The following is a 22189-nucleotide window of genomic DNA, read 5'->3' on the forward strand; positions in this document are numbered from 1 at the left end:
TTTAAAGAATTTATGTTCTCTGAAGAAAAGTACATTGAATTTGTTAAGCAGTCTGACAAGCTGATAATACGGTGGCAACAGACATTGTTCTTGCATCTATATTTGCACTATGACAACATGGTATGGTAAGCCATCTGTGAACAATTTAAACTCAGCTGGTATTATTCTGAGTTTACTGGTGAAGTATGTGATTAAAATATAATACTTTTATCTTATTTTATGAGTTTGGAAGTTTTATTTCGAGATATTGGTATGGCAGAGTAGATTTGGTTTTGAGGTTTAAAATACTCATTTTTTCCTTCAGGATAAATTTTTTGACATATAATGAAGTTTCTTGTGCCTGGTGGAAACGTGTGATGAGCATTTTGCATTAATTACCAGACATAATACTGTGTTATTTTTTAGGTAAGTGCATGAGATGACTTTTTGTAGGTACATATTTTATGAAGTAGTTCATGAATTGTAGAGGTATAATTGCTGACTTTATTTTGAATGAGAGACTGTGTATGAGTGGTTCCAAATTGTGGAAGTTATTTCTGATGGACAATAGTTTAACTAGGAACATTTCTGACTTATGCTTGTTCTGCTGTTTATGAAGTATTTTGAAGGGTGATAATTTCAGAGTTGTATGCATGCATATGATGAATCTAGGGAATTGTGACGATATAGATTTGGGATATGATGATGAATTTTGCTTTAGGATTGCCATGTGAGGCTTATGATGTTGTTATGGATTATCACAGTCCAGCTATTGTATATTATGGTGCAGTTACTGTAAATTATGCCAAGTGGTTTATGATTCGTAGGCTAGTATGCTGAAGGTTAATGAAATATGTTGTTCTGAGGAAGACGGAAGAGGCGTTACATAAGATTTAGTGAGGAAGCATTTTTTGCAGATATTTATGGAACAAGACAAGGTAAGGAATGTACACTCTTTAAACAAAGCAGCCCACAGCTGTGCTAGATACATAGAAGTTCTATTTGTGCACACTTTGTTCGAAGGTATAGTCACAATGACAGCTCCAAGAGAGATTTATTTTGTCATGAAAGTATTTCTGAGAGGACAGCACTATTGAGGTTTTTTAGTACAGAGAACGTAAAGCTTTCGAATATGAAAAGAACACGAATTACAGTTTGAAATACCAAACGTGTGACATATATCATTGAATGACATAAAGATTTGTCCAATGACATTAATGGTGACATATCGTTTAATTAATCGTAGATCCCAGAGTTGATATATGGACATAGTAGTTACATGTCATTTCAATTATCATACAATAGAAAGTTAGCACTGCTCGAAGATAAATTTACATACACAGTAAAATTACAAGAAACAATCAAAATATGAAGTTCATATAACCCAGGTTCTGTGGTAGATATTTAAGAAAAAATATATATGTGAGTATTCATGCAATTCCTTCTTATACCGATAGAGTATAATTGCCTTGAGCTCCAGTCAATGTAAGATAGTAAATAATGCCATTTATTATGATTGCATATTCAGTTTAGTTCTCATAATTTACTACACATTCAGTCATTGAATAATGGGTCTGTGATTATCACATGTACTTCCTTATTATTACAACATAATTATTTCATGTTTTAAAATCATAGTAATATTTATGTGATGATCATCGGATTGAAAATAGTAAATAGCGTCATCAGGTCAATATCATCAGATGTTATACATCAACTTGTCTGTGTTTGTAGTCAGAATTGTATGGAGTCAGAAGTGAATGGAGTCATAATCTTATTGAGTTAGAATCATATGGAGTTACAATCGTATGGAGGTATAATCTTATGGAGTCAGAATCATATGAAATTGTAATCTTATGGAGCCAGAATCGTACGAAGTTATAATCTTATGAAGTCAGAATCGTGTGGAGACAGAATCGTATAACCATATACAGTTCATCACAACAGCATAATAAATACATCAAAAGACATATCGTACAAAACAACTCATAATGACATAACTTACTCTAAGATGCAACAGAAAAAAGATTTTTTCTCAGACTGTCCAATAGTAGCTAAAAGAAATGGTTTATTACCCGAAAATGAAGCAAATAACTTCTCTTGAGCTTCAGTGCTACTTAATGACAAGAGAAAAAAATCGTCATCTTACAGTCATTAACTTAACGTGATAGAATCGGCACTGCATCACTGCATAAGACAAAGCATCTCCATTGGTCATTCTGATAATCTAATGTATGTGTCTCTATTTTGCTGTTTTATAAAGACTGCTCTAAAATTACCTTTACAAACCTCTAACACTTGTAGAGTGACTGAGGTGACAATATTTTGAATTGGAACCCATGCCCAGAAACGTACCGTTTCCGTGCTACAACCATTCAAAAACATGTTAGTATCGCGACTACTTTTACAGGTAATTTATTTGGTGTGACCCAGTAAACCCACTTCAAAATATTATCAACTTAGACCCCTCTAGAAGTTTGTAAGGGGAATTATAGAGCACAGCCTGCAGATTAAAAACGGTTTTTCTTTATAAATTTGACGTACAATTTACTTAGAGTTTCTTTTTCTTTTTACGCGAAAACATATTCGGCCCTCGGTCGAGGTTACTTGTGTGACAAAATAGCGTCAGATCTCAAACAATAAGAGCTACGGCGCTAGTAATGCGTAAACGATGGCTGAGTGCAAAACGGACGTATCATTTCTGGACGCGTTTGTCGAGCAGCATTTGTTCCGCCTGTGAGGTCATCGTACCAACTTACGCGCATGCACGTGATTATTATGAATTAGATTAGACTAAAGTTGGTGTAACGTGGAAACGCCTTTAGCTAGAACATGATTCGGGTGTCATTCTGAAGAGTTTGCGGAGTACTATTAGGACCCAAATGGACAATAAAAATATTCCCCCTAACATACATGACAATAGGTAATAACGTGAAAACTACAGAATAATTAAAGATTTCGTTTCTTGTGGACTCGTAAATATGCTCGGAATTACACAAAAGGCAAGTCAGAAACAGCGCAAAGATATGCTTATCGAGCATACACTGGCCAGCGACTGTCCAAACCTGTAAGTTATCTATTCTGTTACCACTATACTACTCTGTTTAACCAAAGTATTAGAGGGATTGGTAATCTGTTTACATATTAATTCGAAACACGTTTTCAAGTAAAATCTGCGGTTCGCATCCTTACTGCGCATACAGACTTACGTGTTTTCTGTCCGCACCCACTAGCTGAGTGGATAGCGGCACGGTAGCTCAGCGTGTTCGGTCAGAGGGCTAGCTGCCCTCTGTAATAAAAAAAACTGAGTTAATGGATCAACAGCGAACTGAAACGGGTGTCTTTCGATGTCCGCCCAGAGCAGATACAACAAACTAAAACGAACAAAAATGAGATTTAAGAAAAAAAGGTGGTCAGTAAGACAGAGTGTCAATCCTAAGGGCCCTGGTTCTTTTCTGGCTGGGTCGGAGATTTTCTCCGCTCAGGGACTGGGTGTTGTGTTGTCCTAATCATCATCATTTTATCCCCATCGACGTGCAAGTCGCCGAAGTGGCGTCAAATAGAAAGACTTGCACCCGGCGAACGGTCTACCCGACGGGAGGTCCTAGTCACACAACATTTATTTTTACTTACTTACTTTTTTGTTTTTTACATGTTCTGAAGTCCCTCGTTGCTGGCGGAGGTTGAAATCGAAATAGACTCTCATCACAATCAATACACAAGGTATCACTCACCTAATATCACAGCTGCGCTCATCCATAAAACAAAAACATCCGCAAACTTCTGCTCTGTTGCTGCTGAGCGCCACTGGAATAAGTCACATTGCACTGTGCGCGCAAGTCAGTGTCCTGTTGCACTTAAAGACGCTCAGGCACCTCCTTTAGTCAACTTCATAACTTTTCCCCCCAATAAATTAATTCGTATGTGCCGTTTCCCATCGTCAAATAGTAAAGCAAATGGTCACATCTTCTCACAGCTTCTCTCCTTCCTCTTTTAATTTCTCCTCTAGTCTCTCCAATTTCTTTTCTCTCTCCTCATTACTTGTGTTTCATCACGTTTCTCTTTGTCTCTATCTCTCTCACGCGTTCTCTCACGTCCATGGCTGCTTAAAGTTTAAATCTAGCTGCCTGTAATTTGTCTTTATTGTCGTTCTTTACATGAACGGGTATGAAATGACCATTTCTTCTGCTGTAGCTTCCACTCTTTCCACTATTTTGTAATAGTTATTCCTAAATTGTTTATTCCTTATTAGGTTGCTAGATGTAATGACTGCAATATAAAATACGCTGCCGCAGATTTCCAATTCATTCGGTATTTGCAGTTTCAGTAGTGCATATGGAGTACATGAAATGATTACATTTGTAGATCAATAGCACAACCGGTTCTGAGGTACCAGATATCGACCCCTGCTGAAACACCCATTTTAGCACGTGGTGTAGCATCCACGGGGAGGGAAGCAGCGTTGGCTCTGGCACCCAGTCGATCGTACAGACAGCGAATACTCTCCTGGGATACGTTTCTCCATGCCTGCTCCACTTGTTCACGTAGTTGTTGCTTGACGAGTCACATGGTTGACTTTTCGTCCCGTCAAATCCCACACGTGCTCCATTTCAGACAAGTCCGGAGATCGTCCTGGCTAGGAAAGTTGCTGCACGTCTTTCAGAGCACGGTGATTTCCACGGGCAGGATGTGGGAACAATACATCACCTTCCTGTAGTAAGAACGGCAGAAGAACGAATGTAACAACATTCTGCACGTACCGAGCGCTGGTCAGCGTCCCCTCCAGTAACACCAAAGACGTACGAGAGTTGTAGCTCATTGCAACCCAAACCGTAAGGGGGGGGGGGGGGGGGGGAGGTGGTCAGTGTGTCCTGAACGAATGTACTCTATGAGACAGCACTCACCAGGTCTACGTCGTACGCGCAAACGACCATCACTTGCGTGCAGGCGGAATCTGCTTTGTCTCTGAAGACTACGGAACGCCATTCCATCTTCCAAGTAAATTAAATGAGCGTTTGGCGTCATTGGCCAGGAGGCCTTGGTGCAGGTCTTATTACATTCGACACCACATTGGGCGAGCTGAGCGCCGGATGGGGATGAAATGATGATGAAGACAACACAACACCCAGTCCCTGAGCGGAGAAAATCCCCGACCCTGCCGGGAATCGAACCTGGGCCCCTTAGGACGGCAGTCCGTCACGCTGACCATTCAGCTATCGGGGCAAACCATCTTCCAAGTAATCGAGCCGTGAACGTCGATGCTGTGGCGTTAGTGGAAGACGAGCTACAGATGTGCGTGCCCGTAATCCCACTGCTAACAATTGGTTCGCTGCAGTCCGACATGGCACGTCTGCACTCACAAGCTCTGGTATCTGTACTGTGGTAGCTGTACGATCTGCCACTGCTGCCCTTACAATACGAAGATCCTGGTAGCCATTTGAGTTGGGTCAACATCCAGAACGTCGCCTACAGGTGTGAGTACGTTCTCGTGACCACTGATACCAGCATCGTTGCACAACGGACGCAGCACGTCCAACTTGTGTGGCAAGTAATGCTCCGAAAGGACCATCTCGCCACTCGGAAGGCCACGTCTTGACCCTTTTCAAACTCGCTCAGTTGGCTGTAGGAAGCACGAGTGCGTCTCCGTGGTATGGTTGCCTACGTGCTTCACACGTTTGCAGCACACACAGCCTTCTGGAAGCTAGCATTCCTTACTAAAGGATAGATACAGATTTCCCTCCGGTAGGTATGCTATTACCCTATCTATTGGAGGACGACATTGAAACCATTATCAGTACACTTACTATCCCCTGGTGGCATATGCCATCAACGGATCAATGTTGACGTCTTTCTTCCAAGTGTACTGCCTATTTTTTCCGGCAGTGTATGTAGAATACCTGCTTAACTGTAAGAGATGGCCTGAATGTCTCAGTCTCTTTCTTCTTCTCCTTCATCTTACGTCTCTTCGGCATGGATGACCATATGCGTACTCTATGTTCTTCCATCAATCATTTCTTTTCCCCGCTTTCGCGGTCCACTCTCTTTTTCTCAGGTCCATCGCCTCCTTATCTCTGAAGTGATGTCTTCCCTCCAACTTGTCTGTGGCTTTCCTCGCGCACCTTGTGCCCTCCACGGATCCTCATGATGCTACTAATAGTAGCCTTTCGTCATTCACTCTTATTAGGTGTTCTGCCCAAATCAGTCTTCGTCCTCTGGACAATTTCACCGAGGGTGTATATGTCTTCCTCTTCCTGATTTTTTAATATCCTGCATTGCTGAGACTGAGTGTCCATTATGGGGCCAAATACGAGGGTGAGTCAAATGAAAACCTTAAATATTTTTTAAATATAATTTATTGTGCAGAAGTGGCACAAAGCTGTATCACTTTTCAATATAATCTCCCCCACGCTCAATGCAAGTCTCCAGTGATTACAAAGTGCATAAGTTCCTGTAGAAAAAAATTCTTTTTGTAGTCCACACAACCACTCATGCATCGCGTGCCGTACCTCTTCATCAGAACGGAACTTCTTTCCTCCCATTGCGTCTTTGAGTGGTCCAAACTTATGGAAATCACTTGGGGCAAGGTCTGGTGAGTATGGTGGATGAGGAAGACACTCAAAATGCAGGTCCGTGATTGTTGCAACTGTGCTACGGGCAGTATAGGGCCTTGCTTTGTCATGGTCAAAAGGTCACCTGCTGACAGCAATCCACGTCGCTTTTGATTTGATTGCAGGCCGCAGATGATTTTTTAGGAGATCTGTGTATGGTGCACTGGTGACAGTGGTCCCTCTAGGCTTGTAATGCTCCTAAATTACGCCTTTTTCGTCCCAAAAGAGTGTTAGCAAAACCTTCCCTGCTGATGGTTCTGTTCGAAACTTCTTTGGTTTTGGTCATGAGGAATGGCGTCTTTCCTTGCTCACTCTTTTCGTTTCCTATTGGTGGACGTGAACCCAGGTTTCGTCCCCAGTAGCGATTCTTGCAAGGAAGCCATCACCTTCTCGTTCAAAGCGCCGAAGAAGTTCTTCACAAGCATCAACACGTGGTTCTCTCATTTCAAGAGTCAACTGCCGTGGCACCCATCTTGCAGACACTTTGTGAAACTGGAGCACATCGTGCTCAATGTGGTGTGCTGACCCATGACTGTCATTCAGTGTCACTCGGTGGTTTTCCTTCACTATGGCTTCAACTGCTGCATTGTTCTGTGGAGTCACAGCTCGTTGTGCCTGACCTGGACGAAGAACATCTTCCACTGAAGTCACACCATTTGCGAACTTGCTACTCCATTCGTAGACTTGCTGCTGTGACAAACATGCATCACCGTACTGATCCTTCATTCATCGATGAATTTCAATAGGTATAACACCTTCAGTACGCAAAAACCGAAAAACAGAACGCTGTTCTTCCCTGGTGCAAGTCGCAATTGGGGCGGCCAAATGGTTCAAATGGCTCTGAGCACTATGCGACTTAACTTCTGAGGTCATCAGTCCCCTAGAACTTTGAACCACTTAAACCTAACTAACCGAAGGACATCACACACATCCATGCCCGAGGCAGAATTCGAAACTGCGACCGTAGCGGTCGCGCGGTTCCAGACTGTAGCGCCTAGAACCGCACGGCCACTCCGACCGGCTGGGGCGGCCATCTTTATACTGATACTGCGACGGTATGTATTCATCTGCACTATGCTGCCACCTACAGGCCATTCTGCAAGCTGTTTGTATCACACTTAATGGATAACGGGGCGAAATTTCGTTTTGTTATAACAAATTTAAGGTTTTTATTTGAGTCGCCCTCGTATTTTCGTTAATATCTTTCTCTCCAAGACTAGCAGTTTTGTTCATCTGTTTTCCTTCATGTAAACAGAGCTGTACGGAGCTACCGGGATAATTACACTTCTCGAAAATGCTCTACTGCGCAGCACGTCCCCTAAGTCATAATATGCTCTATTTGCGGCTGCGATTCTTGCCTTAGTTTCAAGTTCCATTCTCTTCTGCTCGCTAGAAATGCTTCCCAAATATTTAAATATGTCTGTTCCTCTAGAAGTTATTTCGTCCACTGTCAAAGGGGTTCCATCATTCGGTGCTTTGCTGACGACCATGTGCTCAGTTTTCTCCTCATTAATTTGTAAACCTGCTTTCCTCGCAGTATTTCTGTAAGAACTTGTGATGAGCTCCAAGTCTTCTTTGCTACCATTTATTAGAAAAACATCGTCCGCATATGCATTATCCAGTTTTATTCCATCTTGGTTTAAGTTTTGGTGTTCTCTGTCTGTGTTCTTCAAGATTAAATTAAAAAGTATCGGAGGTGATGTGTCTCCATGTCTAAGACCAGTTCTGAGTTCAGTCTGCTTTGACATTCCTGTAGTGGTCTTTACTCTACAATTGGTTTTTTCTAAACACATCTGTACTAGCCGTATTAAAATTTTTACAAACAGAAACTCTTCCAAGACATTGGTGATTGTGCCCCTATGTACACTGTCGTAAGCTTTTACGAAGTAAACCGAAGTAAACAAAAACCATTGAAAATTAACGTTTTGTTCCCAACCTTTCCTGGTTTTCTCAGCGCAAAACCTAGTCTATAGTTGATCTGTTCCTTCTGAAACCAGATTGATGGTCCCCTATAATTCCTTATGCAACTTGCATGGGGGCTTAATTAAATAGAATGCAAATATTTTTAGTAGCTGTATGTCCGGCTACGAAGTCTCGTAACCGGTTGGCCCTGACTAGTATTAGTACGCAATCTGACTGCATAGAATAACAACAAAGAATGAAATGAAAAAGACCGCTACGGTCGCAGGTTCGAATCCTGCCTCGGGCATGGATGTTTGTGATGTCCTTAGGTTAGTTAGGTTTAACTAGTTCTAAGTTCTAGGGGACTAATAACCTCAGCAGTTGAGTCCCATAGTGCTCAGAGCCATTTGAACCATTTTTTTGAAATGAAATTTCCGTTAACACAATTAATTAATTAAGTCCCTATAAAAGCTACGAAACAAAAACTACGAAACAACAAAGCACAAGTGTAACCGTTCTGTGTGTGGAAGTGTGATTCAACGTACACATCTGGCACGGTTCTTCCTCAATAAGACAAGATATTTTAAATACCATTTACACTGAAGTAATTAAAAAAACTGAAATACTATAATTGCACATAGAAACCCGACTTACAGTCTAATACATGAACACAAGCCAGATGCTTTGTTGACTGAACCTGTGACCAAGAGGCATTGTTAGTTATGAAATTTAAAAAAAAATAAAAAAATGTTTTTACCGTCATATATATTGACGAAAAATACACTCTGATCATTACAACATCCTCATTCGAACAGCATCGGCTGTCTAGCCCATCAGAACAACTGCACACGACATGCTCACAACCAGTACTGCTATTGACATCCTCTCAACAAGCACTAACTACGGCAACTTCTCAACTATTACTTCCCACAGCAACTTCTGAACAAGCACTGCCAGTGGAGGCGGCGGAATAAAACTCTTTGGCGCAATCTCTGGCGCTGTGACTCAGTGTAGCCACCTTTCAAAATGGTATCATTCGCTTCAGTAGACACTGAGGTAGAATTTTGCAGCTTCCATTAAGGAGCGCAGTCATTCTACAATTATCACATAGCTGGGGTAGGTTTTTTTTGCTTTATTTTTTTGTTGGTGGGGGTGGGGGGCCTCTGCTTTGCCCCTTACGGTGTCTGGTACCTCACACGGAAGACACTGCGTGATGCCATCTTACCAGGATAAATAAATAATCCTGAGTCACTAATAACTAAGTCGACCATGTCTGCACACGTACCCCCGTGATCCTCTTAGCACCACATTCCACATTCGCCTTGTGTATCATGATGAGATACAGGGCATGGAATGTTGACCTCCCCCATAACGGGTTATCAGCTGCCGGGTCGACTGACGCAAGACAACTGCAGTCTTGCAAGTGGCACGTGACGTCAATGGCCACAGCTTTTTCGGTGGAAACAATGACGCAAGTCCGGGCACAGGGAAATAGCGGCACATTCTATTTTGTCTGATTCCAGCTATCGAGGAAGGAAAACAGCGCTACTCGCTTGTACAAATATAAACACAGACGTTCGAAGTTCTTCTACAGTGGAGGTAGTGCTAGTGGACAAGGTCATCTATTGACCAGGCCGTAGATGAAACTAAAGGTGCGTCTACAGTAGACTATACCGCTTTCTGTTCAGCTTTTGCCCATCTTGAAGCTTTCAACAGCGCAGCGGACACACGCATTTCGCGCCGGTCTGTTTCGTGGAAAATGACTGGCACGTGTCAAATCACGTTGCGTTCCCCTCATTGGTAAGACTATCGTGCCCTGTTTGGCAACAATCGGCCTTCGCGATCAGACTATTTACGAAGTATGTCGTCGTCGGAAAGACTCAGCAACTGTAGTCAAGTGAATCCTGGAGCACTTACACAGAGTGCCGTCCCCATGTTGCCCCACTCTAGACTCAACAAAACATCACCCACGCACTGTTTCTTACACCCAGCCGCCCTACATATATTCACGTCTGCCCCCACCCCGTAATACACACACACACACACACACACACACACACACACACACACACACATTGTACATTATACTATTAATCCCTCCTACTTGAGTCAGAACGAGGAAAAAAAAAATAAGAAAATCCTAAAAACAAAGTGTCTTTTTTATTTCAGTTTCTTTGGTAAACCAAAATATAATTCTAACAATTTTTCCTGATTTATCCATGTATGAAGCAGCCATTCGTTAGTACAAAATTGGGCATAAGGAATGTATACTACAGACTATCTTTCTAGATATCTATCTTCTTCTATATCTTTTATTATCTATCTTTGTTCTTCTGTCCATACGTACAGGGCGTCTAACAGATATTCACAATTTCTTCTTTATACTTTTGACAAAATTAGTTGCAAATCTTTTATTTGTTATTGATTATGTAGGTTCACGACCAGGTTGTTTCTGCATGTGTGCCTTTTTTAAGTGTTCCTGTTGACATTACACTCACATAATATTTTATTCTACGTCTATATAATAGTACTATGAGATTTCGTTTTATATTATACTTACGTCTAGATGGATCTTGTAACATAATTTGTTTTATGTAACATGTTTTCAACATAGCTGACTTATTTACTTTCTACAGAAGAATGATAGTGAAATTTCATATTTTTTCTTGAAAGTTATTAAATTGTAGATTATTACAATATCAATGTAATATTACAATCAGATTTTATATTATAATTACGTCTAGATGGAGTGACGTCCAAAATTACGTGCAAAACTTTGTTAACGTAATAGAAAAACATAGGGATGAATGTAACACAACATAAAAAAATGTTTAACATTAAGATTGCACATCTACATAACACACAATATCTCTAGCCAAAGATATCTCTGACTTCCTAAGATATAATTTACTTGTGAACGTAAAATATCTTTGGAACGATCTGTCATTGTAGAATTGTCAAAAACTGAAACGAAATTTCTATAGAAAGTAATGCGTGACGTATGTTACCGATGTAGTACATAAAAGAATTTACGTTGTAAGATGATTTATGAACGTTACGCCAGTCAGACGTAACTGTAATATAACATCTCATAGTGCTGTTACATTGACACTGAAATGATCTATACTTTTATAACTGTCAAAAAAATTACACGAAATAGCACTATTATTCTTCTATAGAAAGTACATACGTGACGTATATTAGCAACACAGCACATAAAGGAAATTACGTGTCAAGATATTTTATGGACGCCACTCCATCTAAAAGTCGGAATAATATAAAATAAAATGTCATAGTACCATTACATAGGCATAGAATAAAATGATATAATAATGTAATGTCAACAGGAACACATGAAAATGACGAAACCCCGAAAAATGTTTGTCGTAAATCTATGCAGCCAACAAGAAATAAACAATTTGCAGCTAATTTTGTTTATAGTGCAAAAAACACCTCTTATTATGACTTTATGCAAGCTGCTGGCCCAGTACAGAAGTTATTATTAGTTTCGTTTTGCGATGCGTAACTGGATTCGCCTCAAAGAAACTCTGCACATCAAGTGATTAGTGTGGGCCCCAGTATCAACGAAAAGCGTCGGTTTGTTTCCCGTTGCATACAGAATGGTTTTTAAAGCTGAATTTTACCTGCCCGTTCGATAGGGCGGTCCCAAATTAGCCTAGTGCGATATTCGTTACATCATTATGTACACACATCAACAAAAGTGTTGCATCACCCCGATATGTCGTGCAGGTTACTGTGCCTGTTACTGTACCGATCGGAAGGTCACTTCTGATGCTGTTTGTAAACATACACACAGTTACCGCGAGCGCTATATAAGAGTAAAACGTCACACTCGAACGGGTTGCAGCATGTCAGTTGAAAATAAAGCGTCAGTAGAGACGCGATAGAGACGTCTGTGGATCAGCAGAGCGAACATCCATCTCACCAAGAAGAACAATTGCGACCAGTGATCGGGTTCGTATCATCAAGTTATGCGTACAAGGCTTGTCAGGTATGTTGTTCGAAGCACGAACCCGAGGTTCCGATTTGACAGTGTGGACACATTGCAGTTTAATATGTACACATGTCTCATAGCGAATGATTGTTTTCTGTTTCATGAATTTTGAAATAAAGGGGTGATGCAAAACTTCTGTTGATGTGAGTATTAATAGGTATAGTAAAACAGGAGGGACAATATTGAGTACTCCAGCAGCGACACGTGTGCCATTCTGGCCCGTGCTGACTTCTATCACCATGCAGAAAAATGGTTCCAATGGCTCTCAGCACTATGGGACTTAACTTCTGAGGTCATCAGTCCCATAGAACTTAGAAATACTTAAACCTAACTAACCTAAGGACATCACGCACATCCATGCCCGAGGCAGGATTCGAACCTGCGACCGTAGCGGTCGCGCGGTTCCATACTGTAGCGCCTAGAACCGTTCGGCCACTCCGGCCGACCGCCATGCAGCAACGATACTCACAACTGCTTGATGTATTGATTATTCTTTGTGTTTCACTGTCCCTCTTAAAACATACCAATAAAACCAGATTAATTTGGAGACCTTCTATCAAACGCTCACGTGAGACTCTGGTTTAAAAATTATTTCTACATTTCTACATTTTACTTGAAGTGCGAAACAAACCGACGCTTTCCGTTGCCACTGGTTGCCACATAAAAGATATGATAATCAGTTTTCGATCACAAAAATGAAATTACTAACATCTGCCGAAAAACGAGAGAAAATGCGCCTGACGATTCTTAGGAGAGACAGGCCGGCATGTAAATTAAATTCTTGTACCTCAGTTTCTGTTTCTGTGTTCGTGCTAATCTTAGGAACTACTCTATGAATTTTGATACTGTTTCCGCTGATTGGTAGACTGATACACGAGAGAGGTTTGCGTAAATAATCTATAAATATTTCCTGCAAATTGTTTGAAACACGATGAATTTATGTCCTTCAGCACTGTAAAATGATACCACTACCATCAAGCAGGAAATGGCAGAACTCAGGTTTGTCGGCAGGTCCAGGCCGGCGCATTCTACCGCTACCGGAAAATCGCAATGTTCAGCCGCTACCAGGATGCCGGCACGTTCTACCGATGCTGGAAGACTACTGCGTTCTACCACTACTGCATGATCAGCGTGTTCTCCCGGTACCTTGGTACTGGCGCATTCGACCACTACCGGGAGGCCGCCGTGCTCTACCGCTACACAGATATCGATGCATTTTACCACTACCAGGAGGCTGGTGCGTTCTACCGCTGCCGGGAGGCCAGCGCGTTTTCCCTTTACTGGGACGCCGATGCGTTCTATCGCTACCAGGACGCCAGCACATTTTACCATTACCGGTCAGCCAGCCAGCATGTTCCACCATTACCAGAAAGCTGGAGCGTTCTACTATTACCAGGAGGCCAGCAAATTCGGTAGGCCAACATGTTCCCCTACTATCAGCAGGCCAGCACGTTCTACAGCTACTAGGAGGCCAGCACATTCTACCACTACCAGGCAGCCAGTGCATTCTACCACTACCAGAAAGCTGGCACGATCTACCGCCACCAGGCGTCCCGCACGTTCTACCACTATCAGGTGGTCAACATGTCCTACCACTATCATGGGCTGGCACGTTCTAGTGCTACCAGGAGGTCTGTGCATTCTGCTGTTACGAGGAAGGTGGTGTGAGCTGCCTCTGAATTCTTAAACGACCTACAGTGCAGGACGTTTCAGATATTAAGGTGGTAGGAACATAGTTTTTGCTATGTATTTAACGCTTAAGGGGTATGAAGGTAACTATGGGAACAAGTCACATGCAAAATGCAGATGGCCAGTAGTCGTAGCTATGCTGAACTGACGTTGGAATCAGGCGGATGGGTAGTGCAGTGCCTCGCAGCTCCAATCATTGCTACGAGATGTCACTCCAGACGTTGATTAAATATGGGACAGATAACATTAGTGCCCCCTGAGAACTTTCTTTGTATGAACTGTTTGAATTGTGTAAGTTGATCCTTTCAGCTTGCAACTTAAAATTACGGGTTTGCTTAGCTTCCATTTTTAGGTGTGTGTCCTATGCCATCGCTAAACTCATTCGTGGTCAACATATAAGAATAGTATATACCACCTCTAACGAAATTCAGTACCAATACATTCACAACGAGCGTCCCCAGAAAGATAAAAATGCTGCCTCAGGGGTGTATATCCTAGAGTGCCGTTAATTTCCAAAAAAAAGAAAAAAAAATTCAAATGTTTGTGAAATCTTATGGGATTTAACTGCTAAGGTCATCAGTCCCTAAACTTACACACTATTTAACCTAAATTATCCTAAGGACAAACACACACACTCATGCCCGAGAGAGGACTCGAACCTCCGCCGGGACCAGTCGCACAGTCCATGACTGCAGCGCCTAGACCGCTCGGATAGTCCCGCACGGCTGTGAATTTCAAGCAGCTTACATTGCCCAGACGGAAAGGGCTTTTAAAATTAGGTTTCAGCAACCAGAACGAAGTCTTTCGCGACGGCACTGTTATACAGAACTTTCACGGACTTCTTGCCGCGTCAGTTCAGGTAAAACTTAGAGCTTTCCACAATGTCCACTATCAGCTTCGTCAGGAGCAAGTGACAGTTGCTCCTGACGATGACGGCAGATAAAATCGTCGAAAGCTCGAGGTTTTACCCCGAACTGATGTGGCAAGGAGTCCGAGAACGTCTTATACAGATTTGAGGAACATTTACTCACTAATAAGGGCATGTTAAGCAAAATTCCGCCTTCGCTGACAAATTAAGTATAGTTGCCACCAGCCACCTACACCAAAGTACTTAAATGTTTTACACTAAGTTGCCACCAGCCACCTACACCAAAGTACTTAAATGTTTTACACTACGCTCCCAAAGGAAAAAGACTCAGTCTGCTTGAAGAGATCAAAATTACTAAACAGTAACACGCTAGAAGGATATGTTACACTTTGATCACTTTTCCCGTAAAAAGCAGGTTTTCACGATTGCGTGTTTCCAATTTCTAAATAATTGATAAATTTATATACACACCAAAAAAGCTTTGCATCACCCCGGTTCCCAGAACTCCTGATAGTAGACGTTGACTTTGGATATTGTATCACAGACACAGTCCCTTTAACTGTTCAGAGATGTAACTAAACCCGCCCAAAGATGTAAACAATCATGCATGATCAGCGCCTATTACGCGGACGGGGTCCGACAGCCGATCAGTTCCAGTCATTCCACCAAGAAGGAGGTACACGGGTCGTGTTGTCTGTAGTTCAACCATGCCTAGACGGTCATTACCGCGGTTCGATCGGGTCCGCATTGTTACGTTGTGCCAGGAAGGGCTCTCAACAAGGGAAGTGTCCAGGCGTCTCGGAGTGAACCAAAGCGATGTTGTTCGGACATGGAGGAGGTAAGAGAGACAGGAAATGTGGATGACACGCCTCGCTATGGCCGCCCAAGGGCTAGTACTGCAGTGGATGACCGCTACCTACGAATTATGACTCGGAGGAACCCTGACAGCAACGCCACCATACTGAATAATACTTTTCGTGCAGCCACAGGACGTCGTGTTACGGCTCAAACTGTGCGCAATGGGCTGCATGATGCGCACTCCCGACGGCCATGGCGAGGTCCATCTTTCCACACACATGCAGCGCGGTACAGATGGGCCCAACAACATGCCGAATGGACCGCTCAGGATTGGCATCACGTTCTCTTCACCGATGAGTGTCGCATATGCTTTCAACCATACAATCGTCGGTGTCGTGTTTGGAGACAACCCGGTCAGGCTGAACGCCTTAGACACACTCTCCAGAGAGTGCAGCAAGGTGGAGGTTCACTGCTGTTTTGGGGTGGCATTATGTGGGACCGACGTACGCCGCTGATGGTCAGTGAAGGCGCCGTAACGGCTGTACGATACGTGAATGCCATCCTACGACCGATAGTGCAACCGTATCGATAGCGTATTGGCGAGGCGTTCGTCTTGATGGACGACGACGCACGCCCCCATCGTGCACATCTTGTGAATGACTTCCTTCAGGATAATGACATCGCTCGATTAGAGTGGCCAGCATGTTCTTCAGACATAAACCCTATTGAACATGCCTGGGATAGATTGAAAATGGCTGTTTATGGCCGACGTGTCCCATCAACCACTCTGAGGGACCTACGCCAAACCGCTGCTGAGAAGTGGGACAATCTGGACCAACAGTGCTTTGATGAAATTGTGGATAGTGTGCCACGACGAATACAGGCTTGCATCAACGGAAGAGGATATGCTACTGGGTAGTAGAGGTACAGGAGTGTGCACCAATCTGTACCATCACCTCTGAAGGTCTCGACGTATGGTGGTACAACATGCAATGTGTGGTTTTCATGGGCAATAAAAAGGGTGGCAAGATATTTATGTTGATGTCTATTTCAATTTTCTGTACGGGTTATGGAACTCTCGGAAACGAGGTGATGCAGAACTTTTTGATGTGCGTAGCTTTTTATTACCAGGGCCTTGTTCGCTACTGTATTTATCTTTTTAGCGTTGTTACCTTTTAGCCTTATTTTTTAATCTAACCTTTAATCTATTGCTCTACGTGTTTTACTTCATTATTCTTTTACCCTTCTTTTGAGCATAAGGGTTTTCTGTCTCTCTGTATTTAGTCTTCGATCTAGCACGACCTACACTGTGCATATTCCCAAACGCCGTATTATGTTTTTATTTATTTTTCAGTTCGTCCCTTACTATTTGAATTTTACGCCGTTATCATACACCCGACGGCAGCGCCGCACAGCGCCTGTCGTTAGTACTAGCCCAATATTTTGCTTGGCCTTCAATCGTTCATGCATTATGTGAATGAGGACGGGCCTCCGGCGGCGTTCTCATGCACGGTTGTGTTTACAGTTTGCGCGCGAGATCCTGTTATGCGCTGCTATGGCTGTCGTAGCCTAAACGAGGTAATACGCATTTTTCGGTTTCACCTTCGTTCTTTACTCATGCCTGATCCCGATACTTCTATTTATTAATTTTTAGCATTTTTCGTATAGGTTGCCTTTTAGTACATTTTATTCCGCATCAAACCTTCTTCGACGGATGCTTTTTGGCAGAAAATATTTGACTTTTTAACTTGAATTACATTATCTTTTCCTATGTAATCTTATTCGGTCGGTGTCTGAAGGTTATTTCGCTGTTATACTAGCCCCGCATAGTACCACACAGTATTAACTGTAAGGTTAACGTGCTGATGCCCTATGGGCGAAACGCGTCGTTCTTGATATAATAAAGAACGTTGTGCAACCTACGACTGCTTTTTAAATTGCAGTAATAATAAGGTTGCTGTACTACCACACCAAAATAGAACAGTATAATTTTTGTACATAATTGATGATGTACGTAATATTGTTCTCTGAATTTTAATCGCTAATCTACAGAGCGGCCAGGAAACAATTACTGTTACGTCAGACAGGTCATCCGGACATAGGTATTTAGTGCTACCAGTGCGAAGCTGTGGCAGTACGATAGTTTTAATTACATGCTAAAACTAACATGTTTCTAATCGTAATCTATATTTAACTAATAAGACAATTTTATTACGTCCAGAATGGAAACATTAAAACTTAATTGTTTATGATACCGAATAATGTCGCAAAAATGAAACAATATATAATACTATATTGAAAAACAAAGCCATTACAAATGGATCATTTTAATACAGTACGTAAGTGCGAATATGCATCTGAACTGTTGATGAATTTTATGCGCTTAGTGACCTAAGGTCTCGTCTTTCTTAAGAGCTCGTTCGCGTTCTTTTATGTGCAAAGTGACCCATTATTTGGAATAAAATCAACATTCTTTCTTTTTCTACTGATACACTTTCACCGATTCCCTGCGAATCAGTGTAAACCGCGTGTCAGAAGATACTTCTTACTGGACCAAATGTTAAAGTCAGTTATTGCTTAATCCACCAATGGAATGCCGGAAGAATGTCCACCACTATGCGAGCTGTTATTTGCCTGACTAACCGCAGGATGTATACGTGGTAGGGACTGAAGGACATTCGTGGTTTCTGTAAGTCTTCTCCGACGACGTTCTTGAGAGTTGTGCCGCATCTTACATTCAGTTATTATTTTTGCACATTTGTGTTACAATTCCTCGCAGTCAGACAATCGTGTGACTATTCGTGCCGCCCTTCTCCTATTGAAAATATCGCCAAATCGGGTGACCGTGTTTGACTCAGTGAAGATTAAGGATTTAAAAAAGTACATTTACCCCCTGGGAGAAGAAGGCTTAGCTTCTGCAGCAGCCACAGGTTCTGTTACACACGTCAGGAGGGCCGCGCATGCGTCACATTAGCCCGATATCAGATCTGTTAGCACTTGTGCACCACACATGTGCGAGAAGTGTGTTTGTACTTTAAATGAACTAATAAACATTCGCTGTGCTGGAAACGGAAGAGAAGTTTGACATGGAAGTATCACTGAGGCACTCACGTGCATCTTTTCTAAGATCTTCATCATAGAGGAAAGATATGACGACAAAGGTTGTAATGCTACGTATGCGTCTGTAATTTAAATCTTTCCTTAATACTAGAGGCCGCCCAAGACGACAAAAAAAAAGACGCACCACGAAGGAATTGTCCGAATCGGACAAAAATCGGTAGACGTATATATACCGACTAACAAGTGATTTCAATTTCGGAAAAATCGGATGATTTATTCAAGAGAAAGAGCATCACAACCAGAGCAAGTCCATAACGCGCTGGTTCCCCGTCTGTTATGCATGCAGTTATTCGGCGTTGCACTGATTGATAGGGTTGTTGGATATCCTCCTGGTGAATATCGTGCTAGATTCTGTCCAATTGGCGCGTTAGATCGGTAAAATGCCGAGCTGGTAGGAGGTCCCTGTGCATAATACGGCGACCTCGCCGTACGCGGACGGGCATTGTCTTCGTGAAATGTAAACCCAGGATAGCTTGCCATGAAGGGCAACAAAACCGGGTGTACAATATAGTCGACGTACCATTGTGAACTGTGGCTGCTGCGGATGACAACCAAAGGAGTCCTGCTATGAAAAGAAACGGCACCCAACCATCATTCCTGATCGTCGGACCGTATGGCGAGCAACAGTCAACCTGGTATCCTCCGGTACGTCTCCAGACACGATTTCGCTGATCATTGGGGCTCAGTTCGAAGCAAAACTCATTACTGACGAGAATTGTACTCCAGTCATTGAAATACCAGCCCGAAGACATGTCTGAAGACGTCCCCAACAGTGATGGGATACCAACCCGACTGTCACCCGCCATACAGCACGACAACCGAAAGTATTGGTCTGAGGTGTTACTTTTTTTTTCACACCAGTCCCGCTTTGGTTGTCATCGTATACAAGCCACGTTCACTATGAGCCACCAACATCGTTCACTGCACCAGCGAGTTATCCTGAGCTATCAAAAGTCTCTCCAAAAAATGGGTTTCATTTTTAAGGGTAGCCGAATAAACCCAAAGGTGTATGAACATCACAACTATTGTTACATAACTGGCACACTACCTATGAAGAGTTATTTAAGTGAAACGTCAATCCTACCAAAGCGGTTTCTTGCGAGAGTTATTGTCCAAATAAAATATTTATAACCGTTTGATTGTCGTTGCTACGCTACTTAACGTTAGCTTCGCGACAGTCGTGCACTTATAAAACGTACCAGAGTGACAGAGTTGCCACTGGTTCCGAGGTACAAACACGAGTTTGGCAAGTGGTACACAAAACTTACTGTACCTCAAGAGACTAGTCCACTCAATATATTTTTACCTAATATGTGAGCACATTTAATAATAGATCCAAAGTAAATCGTTTATATTGTCAGCATGAATGGGGAAGCTGCCTTTCCTTTTTTAAATTAATGACATCCACATGAAAAAAGAGTTAGAAAATAAAGTTGAAAATATTCTAAAGATTTTTTATTCATACGCCAATAGACGTTATCTGAAATAGAAACACTAAGCACTAATGAGGAAATCCTGTTGGATGGCAGGTAAAAATAACCTTCAAAAGATTCCATTCTTTAATACTCTTGAAAGTGGGTAACGAATCTTAATAAACGCTTATTATACGTGTTACCGAATTTCGTTTGGCTCCAAAACTTTACATCTGATCGTACGTTCATGACTCATATTTTTTAATATTGACTGGAGTAATGTTAGAGGGTTCTCCATCTGTGGACGAATTCTTCGAATTCGTACTTACAAAACCTTGCTGAATTCATGGTAGTGCATTTAGGCAAACACACCACGCCTTGAACATCCCAGAACACTGTATGCGTAACTTTGCCATCTGATGGCATGGTCTTGAAATCTTTTGGCGTCGGTGATCCTCTCTGTAGGACCTCCATTGATGCTATTTTGTTTTCGTGGTCATCTTGTTGAACCCAACTTTTATCATCTGTCACAATGTTGTTAAAGAGCCCATCACCCTGACGCTCAGAACGAGAAAGAAACTGTTGACAGATGTTCGATCTCCTCTCTTTCATGTCAGAAGCCAGCATTCGAGACATCCACTATTCACACTGTTTCCCGTACCGCTGTTTCGCAATAACGGCCTGTACACGCTCTCGTCATATGCCACATTTATGATATGCTACACTTACCTGAGAACTGTGTCCGCGTTATCGATGATTATTTCTGATGAGTCCGTCAGCCCGATTCCGATGAGCCTCGTCGATTGCCATGCGCGGTCGTCCACTCCGAGCTCTGCCACAAACATTGAGGTTAGCTCCACCGTTCCCTTCATTACGAGCTCAAACAGCCCAATATTGCACATTACTGATATGAATACAATCATCAGCGTACGCAGCTTCCAATCATCTATAGATTTCAATTGGAGGCACGTTTTCTATTCTTAGACACTCGATTACAGCACGCTGTTTCTCAAGCAGCGACGTAGTTACTTTACACACCACGCGCTAGACTTCGGATCCCTCTAGCGGCAGAGGGTGGCAATCAGCGAAACGGGAATGTCGACCGAGTTATATACACTATGTGATCAAAAGTATCCGGACATCCCCAAAAACACACGTTTTCCATATTAGGTGCATTGTGCTGCCATCTACTGCCAGGTACTCCATATCACGACCTCAGTAGTCATTAGACATCGTAAGAGAACAGAATGGGGCGCTTCTCGGAACTCAAGGACTTCGAACGTCGTCAGGTGATTTGGTGTCACTTGTGTCACACATCTGTACGCGATGTTTCCACAGTCCTAAACATCCCTAGGTCCACAGTTTCCGATGTGATAGTTTAGTGGAAACATGAAGGGACACGTACAACACAAAAGCGTACAGGCCTACCTCGTCTGTTGACTGACAGAGACCGCCGACAGTTCAAGAGGGCCGTGAGGTGTAATAGGCAGACAGCTATAGAGACCATCACACAGGAATTCCAAACTGCATCAGGATCCACTGCAGATACTATGAACGTTAGGCGGGAGGTGCGAAAACTTGGCTTTCATGGTCGAGCGGCTGCTCATAAGCCACACATCTCGCTGGTAAATGCCAAACGACGCCTCGCTTGATGTAAAGAGCGTAAACATAGCACGATTGAAGAGTGGAAAAACGTTGTGTGGAGTGACAAATCACAGTACACAATGTGATGATCCGATGGCAGTGTGTGGGTATGGCGAATGCCCGGTGAACGTCATCTGCCAGCGTGTATAGTGCC

This window comes from Schistocerca serialis, chromosome 1 (genome assembly GCF_023864345.2).
Source record: "Schistocerca serialis cubense isolate TAMUIC-IGC-003099 chromosome 1, iqSchSeri2.2, whole genome shotgun sequence".
Lineage (NCBI taxonomy): Eukaryota > Metazoa > Arthropoda > Insecta > Orthoptera > Acrididae > Schistocerca > Schistocerca serialis.